At 46.5% G+C, this 23791-nt stretch overlaps 1 pseudogene; it reads right to left on the minus strand.

The window, feature by feature from the left end:
- Positions 1–10528: 10528 nt before the first annotated feature.
- Positions 10529–23791, minus strand: part of LOC146656671 (uncharacterized) — a 128640-nt pseudogene continuing 115377 nt past the window's right edge.

The raw sequence follows: 23791 nt of genomic DNA on the forward strand, positions 1-23791 counted from the left end.
GAGAGTTTTTGGGGGCAGGTGTTAGTGAATGTTGTTGTGGGTGTGTGTGGAAAAAAGGAGCGTGAGTTGTGGTTTGTTTTGATTCAGGAAAGCGTGTTTTTTTCCCCTGTTGCTTTGGCATTGGCTAAGGCCCACAGTACCCCATGTTACTGTTGTTAATAAACTCCTGGGAACTGGAATACCGATCGTCTCTGTCTTCTGACAGAGGGACGCTACAGTGGTGTCAGAAGTGAAAGTGAAACTTTTTGCCTCCAGAGTTTTCCGCGCTCGTACAGCCCTTACTCACTGCATCAGCTGTGGATGCTGGAGATTGCTGCAGGACTTTGTGGGATGCCTATAATGGATTATTCCAAGATCAAGCAAAAACCTACAGCAGACGCTCACAGACGCGACTACGCCACTGGGGTCCTTGAAGTTCGTTAAGCACAGAGAGCAGGTCGAGACAAACGACTGCGAATGTGGCGAGGGAAGCCGGCTTTCCATGGGAAGTTTTTAATGCACAATTTGAACTGTTGGATAGGGCTGGTGGGTGGTCTGCTGAAGAGAAATCCCTACAGCTAGCTATGTGCCTTACTGGTGATGTTTTGTCTACCTTACTGCTTTTGAACCCAGAGGGCAGAGGGGATTGTGGTGCAGCCACCGCCGACAAGGGGAGTCTATTAGTGATCTGGCTAATGACATTGACGGGCTAGTCCACTGCACCTATGCCCACAAGCCCCCCACCATCCAAGGTGAATTTGCTCAAGACAACTTCCTCCAGGCCCTGCTTCCAGATGAGCAGCGGGCCCAGAAAATATCTGATGCGACCGGTTGGGGAGAGAGAAGGAAGACAGTATAAAGACATGCTGTGGAAGAGAGCCAGAGATTAATAACAGGTACGATTCAATGCAGAGAGGTCTATTAACACATAGTGAGTGAGAAAGGTGAATGGAAAGGAAAAACGCCATGCATCATGGGAATCCCCCAGCAGCCTACGTCTATTGCAGCATAACTAAGGGAGGATTCAGGGTCACCTGGTCCAGCCCTTGATATATGCTTTAGGCTTAAAACTTTCCTTTTTGCTAATCTTAAAAGTAAAGTTAGTGTCTGTCTCCTGAATCAAAACAGGAAGCTGGTTCCACAGAAGAGGGGCCTGAAAACTGAATGCACTCCCTCCTATTCTACTTTTAAATACCCTAGAAACAACAAGTAAGCCTGCAGTGCAAGAATGAAGTGCTATAATAGGGTGATATGGTACTACAAGGTCATTAAGATGAGATGGGGCCTGATTATTTAAGGGCTTGATTGTGAGGAGCAGGATTTTGAATTCAATTCTTGATTGCACCAGTCCTTGGGCCTTCCCGGTTGTTATGGTTGCAAAGAAAGTGAAGGGTGACTGGCGGTTCTGCGTAGATTTCCGGCCTTTGAATAAGGTGACAAAGAAGGACCCAAAGACTGCATTCAATACCAGCGGAGGCTTGTGGCAACTTAAAGTTCTTCCTTTTCGTCTCTGCAATACCCCTGCCATGTTTGAGAGAGTCATGGGTAAGGTGCTCAAAGGAATTCTCTGTGGAGAATGCATGGCGTATCTGAATGGATAGAGACCATATGATAAACCATACTAGTCTACATTACATCAGTGTCTTTGGGCTCCTTTGATTGGCACCATCTCCTAGTAGGAGTGGGGTTTTTTCCCCCCCCCACTTTGGTTGTTGATGTCTGCATGTTCCCTAGTGGTGGTTTTCTTGGGGGACTCAGAGCAGAGGCAGTGGTCCTGACCTGGATGGGGCTTTGGTGGCTTTAGGCTGGTGTTTTTCTGGTGGCTGCATGCTGCGCTGCTGGGGGAGTCTGTGTCAATGGATGTAGGTTACCGGCCTGGTTGCCATACAACTCCTGGGTGGATTCGGGGCGGGCTTAAGGACTTTGGGTTCCTAAAAGCCCCAACCTTGGGGCTATGACTGGGCATTGGGTGGTGATTGGTGTGCTGCTGGGGTTGTGGGTTGGTGTATGCACTGGACCCTAACCCTCGATTATACAGTGGGGCAAAAAAGTATTTAGTCAGCCACCGATTGTGCAAGTTCCCCCACTTAAAATGATGACAGAGGTCAGTAATTTGCACCAGAGGTACACTTCAACTGTGAGAGACAGAATGTGAAAAAAAAATCCATGAATTCACATGGTAGGATTTGTAAAGAATTTATTCGTAAATCAGGGTGGAAAATAAGTATTTGGTCAAATCAAATCAAATCAAATCAAATCACTTTTATTGTCACATCACATGTGTAGGCACACTGGCACAGCACATGCGAGTGAAATTCTTGTGTGCGAGCCCCACAAGCAACAGAGATGTGCAAAACACAACACAAACGAGCAAAATACAAGAATGGCCAACCTGAAACTAATAAATATATGTACAATATATAATAGTGTATGCATTTCTGGATGTGTATACTAAATGTTTTTCTACGTGTGTGTGTGTGTGTGTGTGTGTGTGTGTGGTGTGTGTGTGGGTGTGTGTGTGTATACACATTTTTACAAATTAAATAGTAAACAATAATAAAATAAAATATATAAAAATATAAAAATATACAGAGTTGAATATGTGCAAAACAGTGGCATTACTGTACAGTATGGAGTGCATAATGTTGAAGTTCCAGTAGTGAAGCTGAGGTGTCTATGAAGTGTTCAGCAGTCTGATGGCCTGATGGAAGAAGCTGTCTCTCAGTCTGCTGGTACGGGACCAGATGCTGCAGAACCTCCTTCCTGATGGAAGCAGTCTGAACAGTTTATGGCTGGGGTGACTGGAGTCCTTGATGATCCTCCCCGCTTTCCTCAGGCACCGCTTCCTGTAGATGTCTTGGAGGGAGGGAAGCTCACCTCCAATTATCCGTTCAGAGCACCGCACTACTCGCTGGAGAGCTTTGCAGTTGTAGGCGGTGCTGTTGCCATACCAGGTGGTGATGCATCCAGTGAGGATGCTCTCAATGGCACAGTGATAGAAGGTCCTGAGGATGCGGGGGCTCATGCCGAATCTTTTCAGTCTCCTGAGAAGAAGAGGCGCTGCTGTGCCTTCTTCACTGTTTTGTTTGTGTGTACTGACCATGTAAGATCCTCAGCCAGATGTACGCCAAGGAACCGGAAGCTGCTCACTCTCTCCACAGCAGCACCGTTGATGGTGATGGGGGTGTGTACTTCTCTGCACCTCCGGAAGTCCACTATTAACTCCTTTGTCTTTGCGACGTTGAGGGTGAGATGGTTGTCTTGACACCAGTGGGTCAGGGCGCTGACCTCCTCCCTGTAAGCCGTCTCATCACTGTTGGTGATAAGACCCACCACTGTAGTGTCGTCCGCAAACTTCACAATGATGTTGGAGTTGTTAGTGGCTGTGCAGTCGTAGGTGTAGAGTGAGTACAGGAGAGGGCTCAGTACACACCCCTGTGGAGCACCAGTGTTCAGTGTGATGGGGGATGAGGTGATGCTGCCCAGTCTGACCACTTGGCGTCTGTCAGACAGGAAGCTAAGGATCCAGCTGCAGAGGGAGCTGCTCAGTCCTAGATCCTGCAGTTTCCTGTCCAGCTTCGAGGGAACGATGGTATTGAATGCTGAGCTGTAATCTACAAACAGCATTCTCACGTACGTGTCTCTCTTCTCCAGGTGTGACAGGGCAGTATGTAGTGTCAGGGCTATGGCATCATCAGTGGACCTGTTGTGGCGGTATGCAAACTGTAGAGGGTCCAGTGAGTCGGGTAGTGCAGAGCAGATGAAGTCCCTGACCAGCTTCTCGAAGCATTTGCTCACGATGGGGGTCAGGGCTACAGGTCGCCAGTCGTTCAATGAGGAGATGGTGGAGGATTTGGGTACAGGGACGATGGTGGCCATTTTGAAGCAGGCTTGGACTACAGACAGAGAGAGGGAAAGGTTGAAGATGTGTGTGAACACTCCAGCCAGCTGAGCCGCGCATGACTTGAGGACGCGGCCGGGAATCCCGTCCGGACCAGTAGCTTTGCGCGCGTTCACCTTCCTGAAGCACTTCCGCACATCCTCCTCAGACACAGTGTGCGCACTGACGTCATCCGCGGTGCGCACACTGTCCGGTCTCATGGTGTTCGCTGTGTCGAATCTAGCGTAGAATACGTTTAGATCCTCACACAGAGAGGCCGTGGTCTGCGGTGTGCTGGTTTTCCCTCTAAAGTCTGCGATCACCTCAAACATGGAAAATCTCTGGCTCTCACAGACCTGTAACGTCTTCTGTAAGACGCTTTTCTGTCCCCCACTCGTTACCTGTATGAATGGCACCTGTTTGAACTCATCATCTGTATAAAATACACCTGTCCACAGCCTCAAACAGTCAGACTCCAAACTCCGCCATGGCCAAGACCAAAGAGCTTTCAAAGGACACCAGGAAAAGTATTGTAGACCTGCACCAGACTGGGAAGAGTGAATCTACAATAGGCAAGCAGCTTGGTGTGAAAAAATCAACTGTGGGAGCAATTATCAGAAAATGGAAGACATACAAGACCACTGATAATCTCCCATGATCTGATCTGGGGCTCCACGCAAGATCTCATCCCGTGGGGTCAAAATGATCATGAGAACGGTGAGCAAAGATCCCAGAACCACACGGGGGGACCTGGTGAATGACCTGCAGAGAGCTGGGACCAAAGTAACAAAGGTCACCATCAGTAGAATCAGAATCAGAATCAGAATGGGTTTATTGCCAGATGTTGAGGTTTACAACATTAGGAAATTGCTGCGGTGCTTCAGTGCAGACAATAAGAATTAAAGTGCTATGTAGAAAGAAAGATATGTGCATGAGATATACATGAGATATATACATGAGAATAAGAATTATGAGTGCTACGTAGGAAGATATATACATGAGTGCAGGTGGTGATCAGTGCCAAACATATATACATGAGAATAAGAATTATGAGTGCTACGTAGAAAGATATATACATGAGTGCAGGTGGTGATCAGTGCCAGACATGAAATGATGCAGTGACACAGCGTAGGGTCATGTGTTAGTGGCGGGGACAGTCATGTGGTTATTGTTCATGTGTCCAACAGCAGAGGGGAAGAAACTGTTCTTGTGGCGAGAGGTTCTGGTGCGAATGGACCGGAGCCTCCTGCCTGAGGGGAGCAGGTCAAACAGACTGTGTCCAGGGTGAGAAGGGTCAGCTGAGATCCGGGCTGCACGCCGCAGTGTCCTGGAGGTGTACAGGTCCTGCAGAGATGGGAGTCTGCAGCCAATCACCTTCTCAGCAGAGCGCACAACACGCTGCAGTCTCCGTTTGTCCCTGATAGTGGCTCCAGCGTACCACACGGTGATGGAGGAGGTGAGGATGGACTCGATGATTGCAGTGTAGAATTGCATCATCGTCCGTGTTGGCAGGTTGAATTTCTTCAGCTGCCTCAGGAAGTACATCCTCTGCTGGGCTTTCTTGATGACGGAGGTGATGGTGGGCTCCCACTTCAGGTCCTGGGTGATGGTGGTACCCAGGAAGCGGAATGAGTCCACAGAGGTGATGGGGGTGTCAGTCAGGATGATGGGGGGGAGTGGGGCTGTGTGCTTCCTGAAGTCCACAATAATCTCCACTGTCTTCTGGGCATTCAGCACCAGGTTGTTGTGGCTGCACCAAGACACCAGACGTTCAACCTCCCTCCTGTAGGCAGACTCATCCCCGTCAGAGATGAGCCCAATGACGGTGGTGTCATCTGCGAACTTGATTAGCTTGACAGACTGGTGGGTGGAGGTGCAGCAGTTGGTGTACAGGGAGAAGAGCAGAGGAGAAAGAACACAGCCCTGAGGGGAGCCGGTGCTGATGGTCCGGGAGTCCGAGACATTCTTCCCCAGCCTCACGTGCTGCTTCCTGTCCGTCAGGAAGTCAGTGATCCACCGGCAGATGGGATCAGGCACATTCATCTGGGAAAGCTTGCCTCGGAGATGGTCTGGAAGGATGGTGTTGAAGGCAGAGCTGAAGTCCACAAACAGGATCCTGGCGTAGGTTCCTGGGGAGTCCAGATGCTGCAGGATGAAGTGTAGGGCCATGTTGATGGCGTCGTCTACAGACCTGTTGGCTCTATATGCAAACTGCAGGGGGTCCAGGAGGGGGGCCGTGAGGGTCTTGAGATGGGAGAGAACTAGGCGCTCAAATGACTTCATGACCACAGATGTCAGAGCCACGGGTCTGTAGTCATTTAGTCCAGTGATCCTAGGTTTCTTGGGGACAGGGATTATGGTAGAGGACTTGAAGCAGGCAGGCACATGACATGCCTGCAGTGAGGAGTTGAAGATGCCAGAAAACACTGGGGCCAGCTCGTTTGCACAGTGTCTGAGGGTGGCAGGAGACACACCGTCTGGGCCGGGAGCTTTCCGAGCATTCAGACTCCTAAACTGCTTCCTCACATCTGCTTCATGAATATGAAGAGTTGTGGTGTGAAATCCTCTTTTGTGTGGGGTGAGGGGGCGGGTGTTGCAGGTGAACAGTTTGAAGGTGGTGATGGCTCTATGGAGGGGGGAGAGGTGGGGGAATGAGTGTCCAAAGTGCCTCTATTGTTGGGGTCGTTGGAGGTGTGAAGGCTGCCTGATGGCTCGTCAAAACGACAGTAGAAGTCGTTAAGGGTGTTGGCTAAGAGCAAGTCATCAGTGGAGTGGGGGGTTTTAGGCTTGTAGTTTGTAATATTCCTAAAACCTTTCCACACAGAGGCCGAGTCATTCTCTGAGATCTGCTGCTGCATCTTCTCAGAGTGCTGATGTTTGGCAATGTCCACTTCCTTAGTGAACCTGTACTTGGCCTCTCTGTAGCAGTCCCTGTCTCCGCTTCTGAACGCCTTACTCTTTTCCAGCCACAGCTTTTTGAGTTTAGGGGTAAACCAGGGTTTGTCATTGTTATAACTCACCCTGGTGCGTGATGGCACAATGCTGTCCTCACAGAAGTGGATATAGGAGGTGACAGTGTCCGTAAACTCGTCCAAGCTGTTAGAAGCAGCCTTCATTGTGTCCCAGTCTGTGGTCTCCAAACACGTGCGAAGCGCCTCCACAGCCTCGTTGCTCCACAGTTTTTTGGTCCTCACGACAGGTTTGGAGAGCTTCAGCCTCTGTCTGTACGCGGGGATTAGGTGGATCATGACGTGATCAGAAAGTCCGAGTGAAGCGCGCGGCCCCGCGCAATAGGCCCCGCTGATCGTGCTGTAGCAGTGGTCCAATGTCCTCTCCTCTCTGGTCGGGCATTTAATATACTGCTTGTATTTCGGAAGCTCATGGCTCAGATTGGCTTTGTTAAAGTCCCCAAGAGCAATGATGAGAGAGTCCGGGTATGTCCGCTCCGTGTGGAGAATCTGCTCTGCGAGTGCGCACTGAGCTGCTCGCGCATCCGCGTCTGGCGGGATGTAAACAGCGGCCAGGATGAATGAAGCAAACTCCCGCGGAGAATAAAACGGTTTGCAGTGAATAAAAAGATATTCCAGAGAGGGAGAGCAGTGCTGAGCAATCACTGTTACATCTGTGCACCAGCCACTATTGATGTAGAAGCAGACACCTCCACCTTTGGTTTTACCGGAGAGAGCAGCCTGCCGGTCCGCGCGCAGCAGATGAAAGCCCTCCAGCTTGAGCGCGCAGTCCGGGATGTCCTCACTGAGCCACGACTCCGTAAAACATAAGACACAGGAGGAGGCAAAGTCTCTGTTCATGCTTCTCATCAGGGCCAGTTCGTCTATCTTATTCCAGAGTGAGCGTACATTAGAAAGGAAGATCCCAGGAAGGGCCGTTCTCAGTCCGCGTTTCCTCAAACGCACGAGTACGCCGGCTCGCTTACCTCTCTTTCGACGTCTCACTTTCCTGATCAGAGTCAGCAGTAAATCTGCCGCAGATGCGACAAATATTGGAAATAAATCCACAGGCGTTGTAGTCCTGCAATTAAGGAGCTCTTCTCTGGTGTAAGAATATCCAGAGGAGTGCCCAGACACAGAAGAAATGCACAAAAACAAGACAAAAGTAACGCACTGAAGCACCAGGGCATCCATACGCGGCGCCATCTTGGTTCAAAAACACACTACAACGGCAGGGAATCAAATCCCGCAGTGCCAGACGTGTTCCGCTGCTGAAGCCAGTGCATGTCCAGGCCCGTCTGAAGTTTGCCAGAGAGCACATGGATGATACAGCAGAGGATTGGGAGAATGTCATGTGGTCAGATGAAACCAAAGTAGAACTTTTTGGTATAAACTCAACTCGTCGTGTTTGGAGGAAGAAGAATACTGAGTTGCATCCCAAGAACACCATACCTACTGTGAAGCATGGGGGTGGAAGCATCGTGCTATGGGGCTGTTTTTCTGCCAAGGGGACAGGACGACTGATCCGTGTTAAGGACAGAATGAATGGGGCCATGTATCGTGAGATTTTGAGCCAAAACCTCCTTCCATCAGTGAGAACTTTGAAGATGAAACGAGGCTGGGTCTTCCAACATGACAATGATCCAAAACACACCGCCCGGGCAACAAAGGAGTGGCTCCGTAAGAAGCATTTGAAAGTCCTGGAGTGGCCTAGCCAGTCTCCAGACCTCAACCCCATAGAAAATCTGTGGCGGGAGTTGAAAGTCCGTGTTGCTCGGCGACAGCCCCAAAACATCACTGCTCTCGAGAAGATCTGCATGGAGGAATGGGCCAAAATACCAGCTACTGTGTGTGCAAACCTGGTAAAGACCTATAGTAAACGTTTGACCTCTGTTATTGCCAACAGAGGTTATGTTACAAAGTATTGAGTTGTATTTTTGTTATTGACCAAATACTTATTTTCCACCCTAATTTACGAATAAATTCTTTACAAATCCTACCATGTGAATTCATGGATTTTTTTTTCACATTCTGTCTCTCACAGTTGAAGTGTACCTCTGGTGCAAATTACTGACCTCTGTCATCATTTTAAGTGGGGGGAACCTGCACAATCGGTGGCTGACTAAATATGTTTTTTGCCCCACTGTAGGTCTTTGTGCTTTTGTAGAACTGGGGCCCCTTTAGCTGGTAGGGAGGATGTCTTGATATATGCGTAATCATCCAGGTACAGTAAGTAAATCTCCAAAAGTTGATTCTGTTCATCTGAACGTAGAGTTTTGTGGGAGAAACGTTTCGTCACTCATCCAAGTGACTTCTTCAGTCTCAGCTGACTGCAGGTTTCCCCAAGCTTATAAACAGTGCATCTGCATAATGACTGAAACCAGCGCACTGAAGGAATGATTGGCAGGGCGGTCAGTTCCTTAATCTTAATTATGCAAATTCTCATGACCATTGATCACTGATCAATGGCAAAGAGTACCAAAAACTCCCAAAACACGGTGCACCAAAAATTGGTCCACCCCAAGGATGCTGTTAAGTGCCAGGAGGACTGGCAGGATTTATACATCAGGGAAACCAAACAACCTTTGGCGAAACGGATGGCACAACACAGAAGAGGGTCCTCGTCAGGCCAGGACTCTGCAGTCTATTTACACCTACAGGCCAGTGGACATTCCTTCAATGATGAGGATGTACACATCCTGGACAGGGAGGAATGCTGGTTTGAGCATGGAGTCAAGGAGGCCATTCACGTGAAAAGGGAAAGACCATCTCTGAATCGAGGAGGGGGCCTAAGGGTACATCTTTCGCCATCTTACAATGCTGTGATTGCAGCCATTCCCCAACTCTCTGTGAATGGTACTCATGGCCGTTGATCAGTGGGTTTTGGTCAGTGGTTGTTGATCAATGGTCATAAGAATTTGCATAATTAAGATTAAGGAACTGACCTCCCAGCCCATTGTTCCTTCAGTGGGCTGGTTTCAGTCATTATGCAAATGTACTGTTTATAAGATTGGGGAAACTTGCAGTCAGCTGAGACTGAAGAAGTCACTTGGATGAGTGACAAAACGTTTCTCCCACAAAACGCTATGTCCAGATGAACAGAATCAACTTTTTGGAGATTTACTTTCCTGGATGATTGAGAATGCATCAAGACGTTATTGGGAAATGATCAGACAAGAGAGGGGTTTTGGGAAATACTATTAAATGTTTAGTTTCTATGCCATATGTTAAAACAACATCAAGATTGAGTTATGTGCATGTGTGGGTTTTGTTTTTTGGGTGTAGCAAATTAACTTTAGATTACATTAAATGCTATGTTGAGGTTGTTATTTTTGCATCTACATAGCTGTTTACATCATCCATATTAATACATTCATCTGAGTTGAGCACTAAATCAGATAAAAAGTCTGAGAAATCAGACAGAAACTCTGTGTAAGGCCCGGTGGATGATAGATGATAACAAATAAGACTGGTTCTTGAGTTCACCTCAGGTGGAAAAGCTAAGCATCAGGCTTTCAAATGAATCGAAAGTCTTTCTGTTTTTTTGGTTGATTAAAATGGCTGGTGTGAAAAATTGCTGCCACATCGCCCCCCACCCGGCCTGTGCTTCGAGGTTTCTGATTAGTTTAAATAAGTCAACATCAATGTAAGACTGCAACTCAGCTTCTGGATCCCAACTCTGGATAGTCACATTTTAGGAGGTTTAAAGAATTTGTCCATATTAATAGGAATGAGAGCTGATCCATCCAAAATTGGATGGATGCCATCTACCCTAACAAGACCAGGTTTCCTCCAGAAAGTTTCCCAATTATCTATGAAGCCCACATCATTTTTTGGACACCACTAAGACAGCCAGCAATTTAAGGAGAACATCCAGCTAAACATGTCACTCTTGGCCTGATTGGAGAGGGGGCCAGAGAAAACTAGAGAGTCCGACATAGTTTTGGCAAAGTTAAACACCGGTGCAATATTGATTTTTGTGACCTCCAACTGACATAATCAGGTGTCATTACTGCTGACGTGAATTATAATTTTACTGAATTTACATTTACCCTTAGCCAGCGATTTTAAATTTACTTCAGATTCGCCTGCTCTGGCCCCTGGAAGACAATTGACTCTGGTGGCTGGTGTCTCTAGCTTTACGTCTCTCAGAACAGAATCACCAATTACCAGAGTTCTTCTGAGTTTTAATTAAAGTCCCACCTCAACATATCAGGATTTTGTTTCTGTTTGGACAGAAAAATCCAATGGTATTTTTGTTTTTGTCGCTTGACTTGTTTTATTCCTCTCCTTGAATCGCTACCTTATCGTGGTGGAGGGGTTTGTGTGTCACAGGGATCCCAGGGGCTATGTTGTCTGGGGGCTTTTGCCCCCTGGTAGGGTCTCCCATGGCAAATTGGCCCTGGGTGAGGGACCAGACAAAGAGCGATTCATAAGACCCTTATGAAAAGGACACCGAGGGAACAGTTTACCCTGCCCGGGATAGGGTTACCGGGGCCTCGCCCTGGAGCCAGGCCCGGGGAGGGTGCCCGAGGGCGAGTGTCTGGTGGCCGGGCCTTAGTCCATGGGGCCCGGCCGGGCACAGCCTGAAGAGGAGACATGGGCCCATCCTCCCGCAGGCCCACCACCCGCAGGAGGCGCCATAGGGGTCGGGTGCATTGTGGCGGCCAGGAGCGGAGGCCCTGGCGGACTGACCCCCGGCTGCCAAGACTGGCAATAGGGACATGGAATGTCACCTCTCTGGTGGGGAAGGAGCCTGAGTTAGTGCGTGAGGTTGAGAGGTACCGGCTAGATATAGTTGGGCTCACCTCTACACATGGCTTGGGCTCTGGAACCAGTCTCCTGGAGAGGGACTGGACTCTGTCTCAGTCTGGAGTTGCCCTTGGTGAGAGGCGGCGGGCTGGGGTGGGTATGCTAATATCCCCTCAGCTTGCTACCGGTACGTTGGGGTTTTTCCCGGTGGACGAGAGGGTTTGTTCCCTGCGCCTTAGGGTCGGGGAACGGGTCCTGACTGTCATCTGCGCTTATGCGCCGAGTGGCAGTTCAGAGTACCCAGCCTTCTTAGAGTCCCTGGGGGGGGGGGGTGCTGGAGGGTGCTCCACCTGGAGACTCTGTTGTCCTGCTGGGAGACTTCAATGCTCACGTGGGTAACGACAGCGAGACCTGGAGGGGCGTGATTGGGAGGAACGGCCTCCCTGATCTGAACCCGAGCGGTGCTTTGTTATTGGACTTCTGTGCTAATCACAGTTTGGCCATAACGAACACCCTGTTCGAACATAAGAGTGTCCATAAGTGCACGTGGCACCAGGACGCTCTAGGCCGTAGGTCGATGATCGATTTTGTAATCGTATCACCAGACCTGCGACCATATGTTCTGGGCACTCGGGTAAAGAGAGGGGCTGAGCTGTCAACTGATCACCACCTGGTGGTGAGTTGGATCAGGTGGCGGGGGAAGACGCTGGACAGACCTGGTGCACCTAAACGCGTAGTGAGGGTGTGCTGGGAACGTCTAGCAGAGGCCCCAGTCCGCGAGATCTTCAACGCACACCTCCGGCAGAGCTTCAACAGCATTCCGAGGGAGACTGGGGACATTGAGTCCGAATGGACCATGTTCAGCGTCTCCATTGCCGGAGCTGCTGCATTGAGCTGCGGCCGCAAGGTGGTTGGTGCCTGCCGTGGTGGTAATCCCCGAACCAAATGGTGGACACCAGAGGTGAAGGGAGCCACTAGGCTGAAGAAGGAGTCCTATCGGGCTTGGTTAGCCTGTGGGACTCCGGAGGCAGCCGACAGGTATCGACAGGCCAAGCGGAATGCGGCTCGGGCAGTGGCTGAAGCAAAAACTCGGGTGTGGGAGGAGTTCGGAGAGGCCATGGAAAAAGACTTTCGGACTGCCTCGAAGAGATTCTGGCAAACCGTCAGACGTCTCAGGAGGGGAAAGCGGTGCTCTACCTGCACTGTGTATAGTGCTGGCGGAGCGCTGCTGACGTCGACTGAGAAAATTGTCAGGCGGTGGAAGGAATACTTCGAGGACCTCCTTAATCCCACTGACACGTCTTCCGAGGAGGAAGCAGAGTCTGGGGATGAGGGGAATGACCCGCCAATTTCCGGGGGCGAGGTCACTGAGGCAGTTAAACAACTCCTTGGTGGCAGAGCCCCTGGTGTTGATGAGGTCCGCCCCGAGTTCCTGAAGGCTCTGGACGTTGTAGGGCTGTCCTGGTTGACACGCCTCTGCAATGTTGCGTGGAGATCAGGGGCAGTACCTGTGGACTGGCAGACTGGGGTGGTGGTCCCCATCTTTAAGAAAGGGGACCGGAGGGTGTGTTCCAACTACAGGGGGATCACACTCCTCAGCCTCCCTGGGAAAGTCTATGCCAGGGTGCTGGAAAGGAGAGTTCGTCCGTTAGTCGAACCTCGGATACAGGAGGAACAATGCGGTTTTCGTCCTGGTCGCGGAACACTGGACCAGCTCTTTATCCTCTCCAGGATACTTGAGGGTGCATGGGAGTTTGCCCAACCAGTCTACATGTGTTTTGTGGACTTGGAGAAGGCATTCAACCGTGTCCCTCGGGGTGTCCTGTGGGAGGTGTTGCGGGAATATGGGGTGTCTGGCCCATTGCTACGGGCCATTCGATCCCTATACAACCGTTGCAAGAGCTTGGTTCGCATTGCCGGCAATAAGTCGGACTCGTTCCCGGTGGGTGATGGGCTCCACCAGGGCTGCCCTTTGTCTCCGGTTCTGTTCATAATTTTTATGGACAGGATTTCTAGGCGCAGCCAAGTGGCGGAGGGCTTTCGCTTTGGTGGCCTCAGAATCTCATCTCTGATTTTTGCAGATGATGTGGTTCTGTTGGCTTCATCGGGTGAGGGCCTCCAGCTCGCACTGGAACGGTTCGCAGCCGAGTGTGAAGCAGCGGGAATGAGGATCAGCACCTCCAAATCTGAGGCCATGGTTCTCAGCCGGAAAAGGGTGGAGTGCCCACTCCGGGTCGGGGATGAGTTCCTGCCCCAAGTGGAGGAGTTCAAGTATCTCGGGGTCTTGTTCGCGAGTGATGGGAGAAGGGAGCCGGAGATCGACAGACGGATTGGGGCTGCAGCTGCAGTAATGCGGACGCTGCACCGGTCCGTCGTGGTGAAGAGGGAGCTGAGTGTAAAAGCGAAGCTCTCAATTTACCGGTCGATCTACGTCCCTACCCTCACCTATGGCCACGAGCTGTGGGTAGTGACCGAAAGAACGAGATCGCGGATACAAGCGGCAGAAATGAGCTTCCTCCGAAGGGTGGCTGGCCTCTCCCTTAGAGATAGGGTGAGAAGTTCGGCCATCCGGGAGGGGCTCAGAGTAGAGCAGCTGCTGCTCCACATCGAAAGGAGCCAGCTGAGGTGGTTTGGGCATCTGACAAGGATGCCCCCTGGGCGCCTCCTGGGTGAGGTGTTCCAGGCATGTCCCACCGGGAGGAGGCCCCAGGGCAGACCCAGGACACGCTGGAGAGATTATATCTCTCGGCTGGCCTGGGAACGCCTTGGTATTCCCCCGGATAAGCTGGGGAGAGGGAGGTCTGGGCCTCTTTGCTTAGGCTGCTGCCCCCGCGACCCGGCCCCGGACAAAGCGGATGAGGATGGATGGATGGATGGACTTGTTTTATTTGTTAAATCCAGCATTTGGAAAAAAAATAAAATTTGTCCTTTTTATTACCAAGAATTTCAGGGCAAATATTCATTTGTGAAATCAAGCCAAATTCAACTCAGGAATTGTTACTGGTTTTATTTTTTAGGGTGAAGATTTTTATTACTTAGTGCTAAAATATTGAACTTTATGGGGCTGTGTTTTTTGTTTTTAGTATATATATTGCAGCTTGTGGGGATAGGTTAATTGGATAATGCAAATTGCCACTAGGTGTGAATGTGCGAGTGAATGTGAGTGTGAATGGTTGTCTGTCCTTGTGTGTTAGCCCTGCGACAGACTGGCGACCTGTCCAGGGTGTACCCCGCCTTTCGCCCTATGACAGCTGGGATAGGCTCCAGCGCCCCCCGCGACCCTGAAAAGGATAAGCGGAAGCGAATGGATGGATGGAGTATATATTTTAACTTGCAGCAACTCAGGCTCAGACATTCTTTGATGTGTCTCACCAAATTATACATTCTAATTTATTATGATGGTGAAAAAGAAAATTGATAATTTTAGGAGTTTATCTTTAAAAAGTTTTGAAATATTTATGTTCAAATGCTTTGGCAGAGTTGACTTTAGAAAAAAAGACCTAAAAGTGGGTTGATCGACCATTTTTATAAAAAAATATATTCTATGACATATGAAGCTAAAATTTGAAAATAATTGTCATATGCATCCAAACTATCTGGAGATGGTCAAGCAAAAGGCCTGGAACGACTTGTGTATAAACCAAACTAGAACCATACAGCGACTCCTATTTCCTCACATTACATTAACCCTGAGGTAATTTGTTCCTTTCACCAAAGGTCTTGGACTGCTCACAGGTCATAGTGTGGAAATAAATTGTGTTCTATTTTAAAAATTGCACAAAAACATTGTTTTATGTAACCTGTGTCCACAGTCTAGAGGCTCAGACAGCGCATTATTGAAGTGTCCAAACTGTAGACATGGTATTGTCCTAAATGTCGAAGAGGCTACTGAAGAGCAATCAAGCGATCAACAGGTAAGAATGAACACGAGGCTCTGGTGAAATATTGGGAACCAGAAAAGGTATAATACTATTGAAATTTATGTACGAGTGCTCAGCAAACACTTTTCAGTCTATAGATGGTTTCAACATTTTACACCTAAAAACTTTTTTTAATTATTTATTTTATTATTATTTTAAATTTAATTAAACAGAAATGTCTGTTAAATATAAAAGCAGTTTGCTTATGTTGTTAAAGAAAGGCTAGATTTGACATTAATAGATAGTGTCTGCATCTCATTCTGTTTCTGTTTTATTTTGATGAGACTGTGTTTCTATGGCTGTATCCCAATTCAGGGTCTTCACCCTTTCGTAGTGGTGTGCGATACTGCATATTTTGGTATCGATCTGATACCAAGTAAATACGGTCCAGTATCACAGATACCGATACTTTTCAATAAATAAGGTGGATTCGCCATTGAATTGCTAAATCTCAATTCATTTTCATGACCTTAAGTGTTTTTTGTAATGTTTCCTTTTTTATTATTAAATTGTTAGAACCCAGGACATAATTGGGACAAAGTTTATAATTAAAAATAAAATACTTTATTATTGTGGCTGGGCGTAGTCTGCAATGCAGTTTCTCTGCAGTTTCTTGTCTTATAGTCTCTCATTGCGAGCCCATAATACAAAAAGTACAATTAAAATTCTCAACAACAAAAACAACTGGTGACAATATAAATGATATGTAAACAGCTTAACAACCCTCAAAGTGTCTAAGTCACGTCACATGACAGAGCAACATCTAAACAGAAGAGGGAGCAGGAGGAGCAAAGTATGCCTGTTCTGTTACACAGCAGCGACGAGTCCAGCAACCTGGCTGTTTCATCTTTGCCGAAAGCACAGCATTCCAAACAAAAGCAGAACTTAAAGTAGAGAATCGATCTCACAAGGCTAGTATCGATCCGATACCAACTTGGTATCAATACAATCGATATTTGGATCGATCCGCACACCACAATCCTTCAGAGGCTGCATTTGAAGGTCGATTACATCACAGTCACGCGACAGAGGCTACTCCAAATGTATCTTTCATTTCCACCAATTCGAAGGATGGATCGGTGTATCCTTCGTGGCCCAACATGTTCCCAGAATTCATAGCGCGGCAGTGGGTGTGGATAATTTTGCTGAAAAAAAACAGCGGACGGCTGAAGTGGGGCGGATGAAGAGTAAACTTTTAAAAGTAAGTACTGAATATTATGTCACTTATTTATGTCCAAATGTTAAATAACGAAGAACATTAAAACATTACTGTTGGCCACATGTCGGCAAAGTTATGTGACATTAGTGATGTTTGTACTTTCAGCGTTAACTTGGTTTTAAAGCCTTTACTTCAAAATATACGCCGTTCAATAGTTGACGTTAATCTTACAGAGAATGTGATGATTTCATGGATAATTAAAGTCAGTCATATATCCACAAACACAACAAGCTGAACGTCGGTGAATGCTGCTCGGTTTGCAGTCCTGAACATCATGGCACAAGCAGGATTCACTGCACTGTTAATGTGAGCTATGTTATATTGCTGCCTCTGTTCGGTGGTGTCGAGCCAAACGGACTTTAACGTGTGTTTGAACGAGCTGACGGTTCACTCGTTAAGCTGAAATAAAGATGCTTTAATCACAGCAGTCACACATGTGTCCACTGCACCATCTGGAACTCTTCTTGTTTACACTCGTAATAACACAAACACTAAATCCTGCTTCTCTGGTGCTGTTGTGTAGCAGTGTGTACACCTGAGACTGTCACCTGTCTGTCCTGCACTCTCTCTCTGTTTCTTTCTCTCTGATTGTGGAATAAAAGTATGAACATGTGTTTATAAGTTACACTTGTGTTTGAATCCTGCAGCTTATCACACATTTGATTTCCATGTGTGACGACTGCAAGTGTCCAGAGTGAGGACAGACTGAGGGACCCACTGCTGCACATCATCTGTGAGGCTTTGCAGCCCTGATGATCCACCAGGACAGACTCATGAGTGTGTGAGGAAGAGGAGGAGGAAGAGCCAGCAGCAGCTGACAGATGGAGAGAATAGACAGACTGTTCCCTGTTTGTGAAGGACTGCTAGGAAAGTTTAACATAACTGTCTGTGCTGAATCAGTCTTATTAGGTAATGTTCAAATAATGTGATCATCCCAGTGTTTCCAGTGTGGGAGAAAGTACTCAGGGCCTTCAAGTTACACACTATGAAAGGCAGCAACAAGTTTAATGTTCAGAAACCTAAAGTATGTATCAGCAGCAGAATGGAGCTAAAAATAAATGTCCATGTTTGTTTCAGTTATATGAAGCTTTGAGTATTTTGGATTAGTAGTACTGCTGTATTTTGTTGCATCATATTGTTGCAAATGTTTATATATTCTTAGGTAAGTTGACCTAAAATGTTACATGATATTTTATAAGGATGTTATGTGGTAGTAGACTTTCTGCCCAGTTTGACCCATTTAGCAGAAGTCAACCTGTTTAAGGGTCTGATATCTATTCTGTATGACTTAAAGCAGTTATGACATTGTATGATTTTCTCACCCAATAAAGGAATATTTAATATATCAGTCTACTCTTCATTCTATCAGACACAGTTATCACAGCTCGTACATTTTCTTTTTACAAATGTATGTAAGCATTGAGCCAAATGTAGTAATACCAACATAATAAAAGAACAATATGTCTCATATATAATACAGCTATTGTCACAGGTATTCGTCTCAGGTTAGGTTTCTTATTATACTTATTAGATTATTCTGTTATTATATGTTACCTTATATATGTAATCAAAGTAGTTGAATTAGAATACTGCTGTAGATCACATTATACCCTTTAATATAGAGTGTGTGAGCTGTATGTAGTTTAGTTCTCATTATACTTTTGAGTTAACAGAACATATTCACATATTAGTTCATTAGATAAATGTGCATCACTCTGTATCCTTGATCTGCTGGGAATGTGTTACACTGTTTTCTTGACATGCTTAATTGTTGAATCATGAAGAGAAGGTTGTAAGCAGGAGACTCTGTGTCTAAAGACAGGGGAGATAGATAGACCACATTCCACACCCCCACCTTACAGAAAGCAGAGAAACAACTGCCGAGGTCATAACTTAGGCGCTGTAACAGAGAAAAAATGTGATGTTTTGGCTTTTACGACTAGCTGGGGGCCACTAGAGACTATAAAAAGCTGAGCAACCCGTCACCATTTTGAGACATGTGCCTGACCCTCTGGTAGCATCTCTCCCGTCCGGACGTTGTAATGCTCTGACTGTTGAATTGTATGGAAATAAATGATTGTTGATTGAGCATTGATACACCGAGTATTGTCCTTCCTTCAGCCCAAAGATTCAAAGAATTGGGAGATTTCAACAACTTGGTGCCGTGTGACCCGGATCTTTGGTGTGCTGAGGAGGTGCAGATTTGACCTTTGGTGAGATCGTGAGGCGAGGTGAACAGAGGACCGGTCCAAAAATAAAAAGGTAAGCACAGCCTGTTGTATTATAAATACCAAATGTGCATATTGGGCTTTCCAAATTAATCTGTTCGCTGAGTCACATGTATTTTCACAGTAAATTTGTCGGTGTCTGGTTTTTGGCGCAAGATACTAACAACATAAGTTGAGGCTGAATTCCAGTGTGTTAAATAAACTGCTTCTACCGAGATACTAATAACATACTACGTTGGACTAGTTGCAGTAAACTGCTTCTACCGAGATACTAATAACATACTACGTTGGACTAGTTGCAGTAATCTGCTTCTACCGAGATACTAATAACATACTACGTTGGACTAGTTGCAGCCACTTTACCTTCCACATTTAATTTTGTCTAATACTGGCTTCTGTAGCAATAATACATTAGAATTTATTCTGAAGACGCGGCCATTAGTCCAGTACATTGAAGTCGAGGTTTGTTTATTTTGTTTATGGTGTCAGTGACGTCCTGGCTTTTGCCGGCTATGAAATAGAAGTTGATTTAAGGAAAAGCAGATGCTGGCTTCACGGTGCAGTTGGACGCTGGCAACGCGAGAGCGAAACACGTCCGTAGGTTTGGTTTATGATACGGCGTGTTCCGGTGGTGCGGCCGTGAAGTGCAGTAGTGGTTGGTGCTAGTTTTAGTACATTGGATAGAGGTTTTGACGGTGGTTTGTGGCGTCAGTCGAGTATAAAGGGCTGCGGTCATAATACAAAGTAAAATTTAAGTACATAGCAACACCTGGTTTATGATGTCAGGTATAACTTCGGGGATGCAAGCATCACTTTTATGATGCGACTTTGCCCCGTGGTGGCGGTCATAAGCGCAGAGAAAGGGGTATTTTGGTCTATGGTGCAGTGTGCTTTAAGAAGATCTAATAGTTGAGCTCAGAGGTTTCTGTGTAAAATTCCCGCTGAGGAAAAGTGTTGTGTGTGAGTGTGAAAGCGCGCTCTGGGTGAGAGAGTGTGTGTGAAGCTGCGAGGCGCGCTCTGGGTGCTGTCTTGTGGGTAAAGCGCGCACTGAGTGAGAGTGTGAGTGAGGCGCGCTCTGAGTGTGTTTTTTGTGTGGAGTGTGAAGCGTGAACACAGTGACAGTGACGGTTGATGTGTTTGATTAGGAGGACATTAGACCAAATACACATTTTAGGATCAAAGGTTGATGCCTAGTGTACCTGTGGAACATTTGCCCTAGGAGTGGCGACCCTCCTGTCCGTGGACGCGTGGCCAGGACCGGCGTCGTCCGGGTGCCGAGGTGGTGACTTGGGGAGGTGAGGGCCCCCGCATAGCTACGGAAATAACACTGGAACGGCCGTGTAATCACGGGTTCACATTTATTCCGGACTAGAACAAGACACATTTTGCGAACAAACGTTGAGTCTAGATTAGTAAAGAAATAAAAAGGTTGAATTCCTCGTTTCAGTGGTTGAAATTGTTGTGTGCCTGTCCCCTGACGAGTGTGAAATTAAAATAAAGAGGGAATTTGGAGCCACATAGAGATAGACGGGCATAATTGGGTGTATTACTCTGTGGTGTAATAAAAATAAAAAGGAGAGATAGTAAGAGGTGTGCAGTGGAGAATTATGGAGGAGTAGAGAGAGGAATGTGTTGGGAGACTGGCGTACAGTTTACGCTGTCAAGGTAGGCGTGTTGCCTGCTTATCGGTTTAAAAGTGATGAAAATGAAATTAAAATAAATCTCTTAGTGTGTTAATACAGGAAGCTGCGGACCTGGACCAACTGCCCCCACAAGCACAGCGGCCGAAGCAAAATTATAGGTAATGGGAACCACACCCAGCACGAATCAGCAGCTGTGAAAAAGACAGCAGCGAGGAGAGAATTAGAGGAGAAATTAAGAGAAGTTTTAACACATAAAATTGGGGCCAACGGACTTGTGGAGGTTGGGAAGGCGTCCGGAGCATCACAACAAAAAGGTGAAACAAAAACACACACAAGCAGAGAAATCTGAGAGAAAGGCTCCTTTTAAGGTAACGCCTAGTTTGAGAAAAGATAAAATTAACCTGCTTTTATACAAATGCACATACACGCAATGAAGAAACAGCTTACACTCATGAACACGTGAAGATTTTCCAGCAAGGTTAAAGAAAAATTAACATACTTAAATGATGAAGTCTATACATTACTGACAAAGAAACCCTCTGGGTTGCAGGACAACAATTTAACTAAAAAAAAAAAAAAAAGGAACACTGGTCTAACCAACCAGGCAAGACACAACAAATTTAGTGGTTAAAAGATTCAAATTGTGACATGTTTTCTGTTGATTGATTAATAAAAGTGATTACTGAATGAAAGAAAGTTCCTTTTTTGGGCTTTTAAACATGATCTTAAGAATTTTAACATATACCGGTGTTGTCCTGTCAACTTGGTGGGTTAGGAGTTGAGTATATCGGGAGACAAAAAACAAAAAAAGGGGGAGAGAAGGCTGACACAGGGCCTGGCCCCATTGCCTCCCCTCTGAATAACACAGCCAACACAACAACATTTTCCTGTTCATTTGTTTTTGTTTTTTGTTTGTTTTTGTTTTTGTTTTGTTTTTGTTTTTTCTATACATATTTAATTACAGGCTGCTTTGCCGGCCCTGAAAGCCGAGGCTGACTGGACTCCTGCTCTCCCCCATACGTGACACTGACCAAATGCTGCAACAGCTGGACCCACAACAACGACCTGAGAATGTCAACAGACCTGCAGGAATGTGATCTCATGCAGCCGAGACGGAGAGCACTAAACCTAAGGCCCGTTTCACTACACGGGGGAAAATTCCCAGACTGCGTCAGCTGACAGAGCTGTGACGAGACGCCCGCCAAGCCCGAATGAAAAGTAAGGCCGAGCGAAAGAATGCTGACCTTGATAACTTTGCATTCACACTGTGCAGGACAGTGATGGACCAACACGGGTGATCGGGTGGCGAAAAAGGGCGTGACCGAGACAAGAGGAGTAACTGAGGACAGAAGGCACCTCAGAATGGACAAAAACACAGAAGAAGATGCAGGTTTCACCTGCGGTGAACATCGACACTGGAGAAAGGACTGCCCCAATTGGGGTCAGAACCAGGACGGACTGAATTTTGAGCAGCAGCAGCAGCAGCAATGGTCGCAAACAAACTGAAAAAGGAGGGGGGCAGGACCCCAGGGCATGCTTCAGGCCGTGGTTTACCCAGAACACCAGAACAGGAAAGTGATGAACACAAACACCCACACAAACACACACATCTACATGCACTGACTCAGAATGAAGAGAAACAAACACACACACACACACACACACACACACACACACACACACACACACACACACACACACACACACACACGCTGATGCAATGAAGAATGCTTTGCTTATGCTGATATGCAAAATGCTGCACACAAACATCCCAATGCATAATTTTTATGAGGAGCCATTGATTACTTAGAATGTGTTATATGTCACCTAGAAGGCATTTATGTAGATTTTAGGAATAAGCTCTAAAACGGTTTGGTTATGAAAACAATGTCTGTGCGTGATGTCTGTTTATGGCTCAAGGCCTTGACTGAATTCTTTGCTGTGCTTCACACAGCCCTGATGAGGAACAGTGGCACAGAGTGAAAATGATGAATTAATAGTGTAAGTTTAGGTTGGAGTACGGCATTTTCTGTGATTGAGTTTTAATTCAAGGAGGAACAAAAGGTGTTACGGCACCTGAGGTTCTCATTCCCACACAATATTGTCCCGGCAGGAAGCAAAATGTTCCTGTGAATTTCTGGTTGATTGTTTGGTTTTGTTTAGCGCTAGCTTGATTTTATCAGTGAGCTTTGGCTTGTGTTCTTTCTCGTAAGCGAGAGAGGGATAGTTTTATGCTTGGACATGTCTGCAACGGGCCCTAATTTGTGTTATTTTAGTAGTATTTTGTTGGTTATGTCTGTTTTCGTTTTTGTTACAGTGCACTGGAGAAAAAACATCTGAGAGGTGTGATCCACCGGTGGTGATATGTTGATATTTTGTGAGTTTATGATTTAACAATCAGCTCTTTAAACCAGGCCTGAAAGATTGAAATTTAAAGCGCTATGAAATATTCTTACAAAAACAGTTGCAAAGTGTGCTTCTCCATGATTGTAATTGGCTTGGGAGAAATTCACTTATAGGGAACACTGAGCCGGCCCAAAAAACAACAAGGAATTGTTTTCCTTTAAAATGATGACGTCATCTTGCTGGTGATGGATGCTCGAATAGGTTGCGCGTGAGACTCCATTATCAGCAACATCTGGTATGAATGTGTATGGAGGTATGCATGTGAATGGACTGTGATGGACTGACGACTAAAAGCTTTGACTGACTTGATACTGAGACAATGACTGCACCCACTTTAGGATTAGTAAATGCCAATAAACAATTCACCCAGCCGACAAGAGAAGGGTGGATGCTTCGCTTTGTTTTGTTTTGTTTTTTCAGGAGCAGGAGGATAAGAGAGACTGGAGGAGGAGACTCTAGCTTCACATAAGTATGAACTGCAGACTTAACACTGTGGTTGCTGATTTTGAGTTACCGATGTTTGCATTAAGAAAACTGTGCTATATTAGCTGTGTTTTGAGTAAGGTATCATGTTATATTATTGGGAATGCCAAATGCTACAGTGGAGAAGACTTTTGATGCCACTCATGACTGGAACATGTTATTATTAACCATAGCAGGCCACTGTAAAAAGTCAATTAAATTTTATAGAGGAAAATCGCCAAAATTGAACAATACCTATGAATGACTGGCCACATTCAGAATAGAGATATGCAATAATAAACATTGGTCCACGTGATTTAGGTTCTCACTTGAAATAGTAAGTTATTAAATGTA

This window comes from Rhamphochromis longiceps, linkage group LG12, assembly GCF_057381845.1.
Source record: "Rhamphochromis longiceps isolate RC_006_pf linkage group LG12, R_longiceps_female_GT1.1, whole genome shotgun sequence".
NCBI classification, from domain to species: Eukaryota; Metazoa; Chordata; class Actinopteri; order Cichliformes; family Cichlidae; genus Rhamphochromis; species Rhamphochromis longiceps.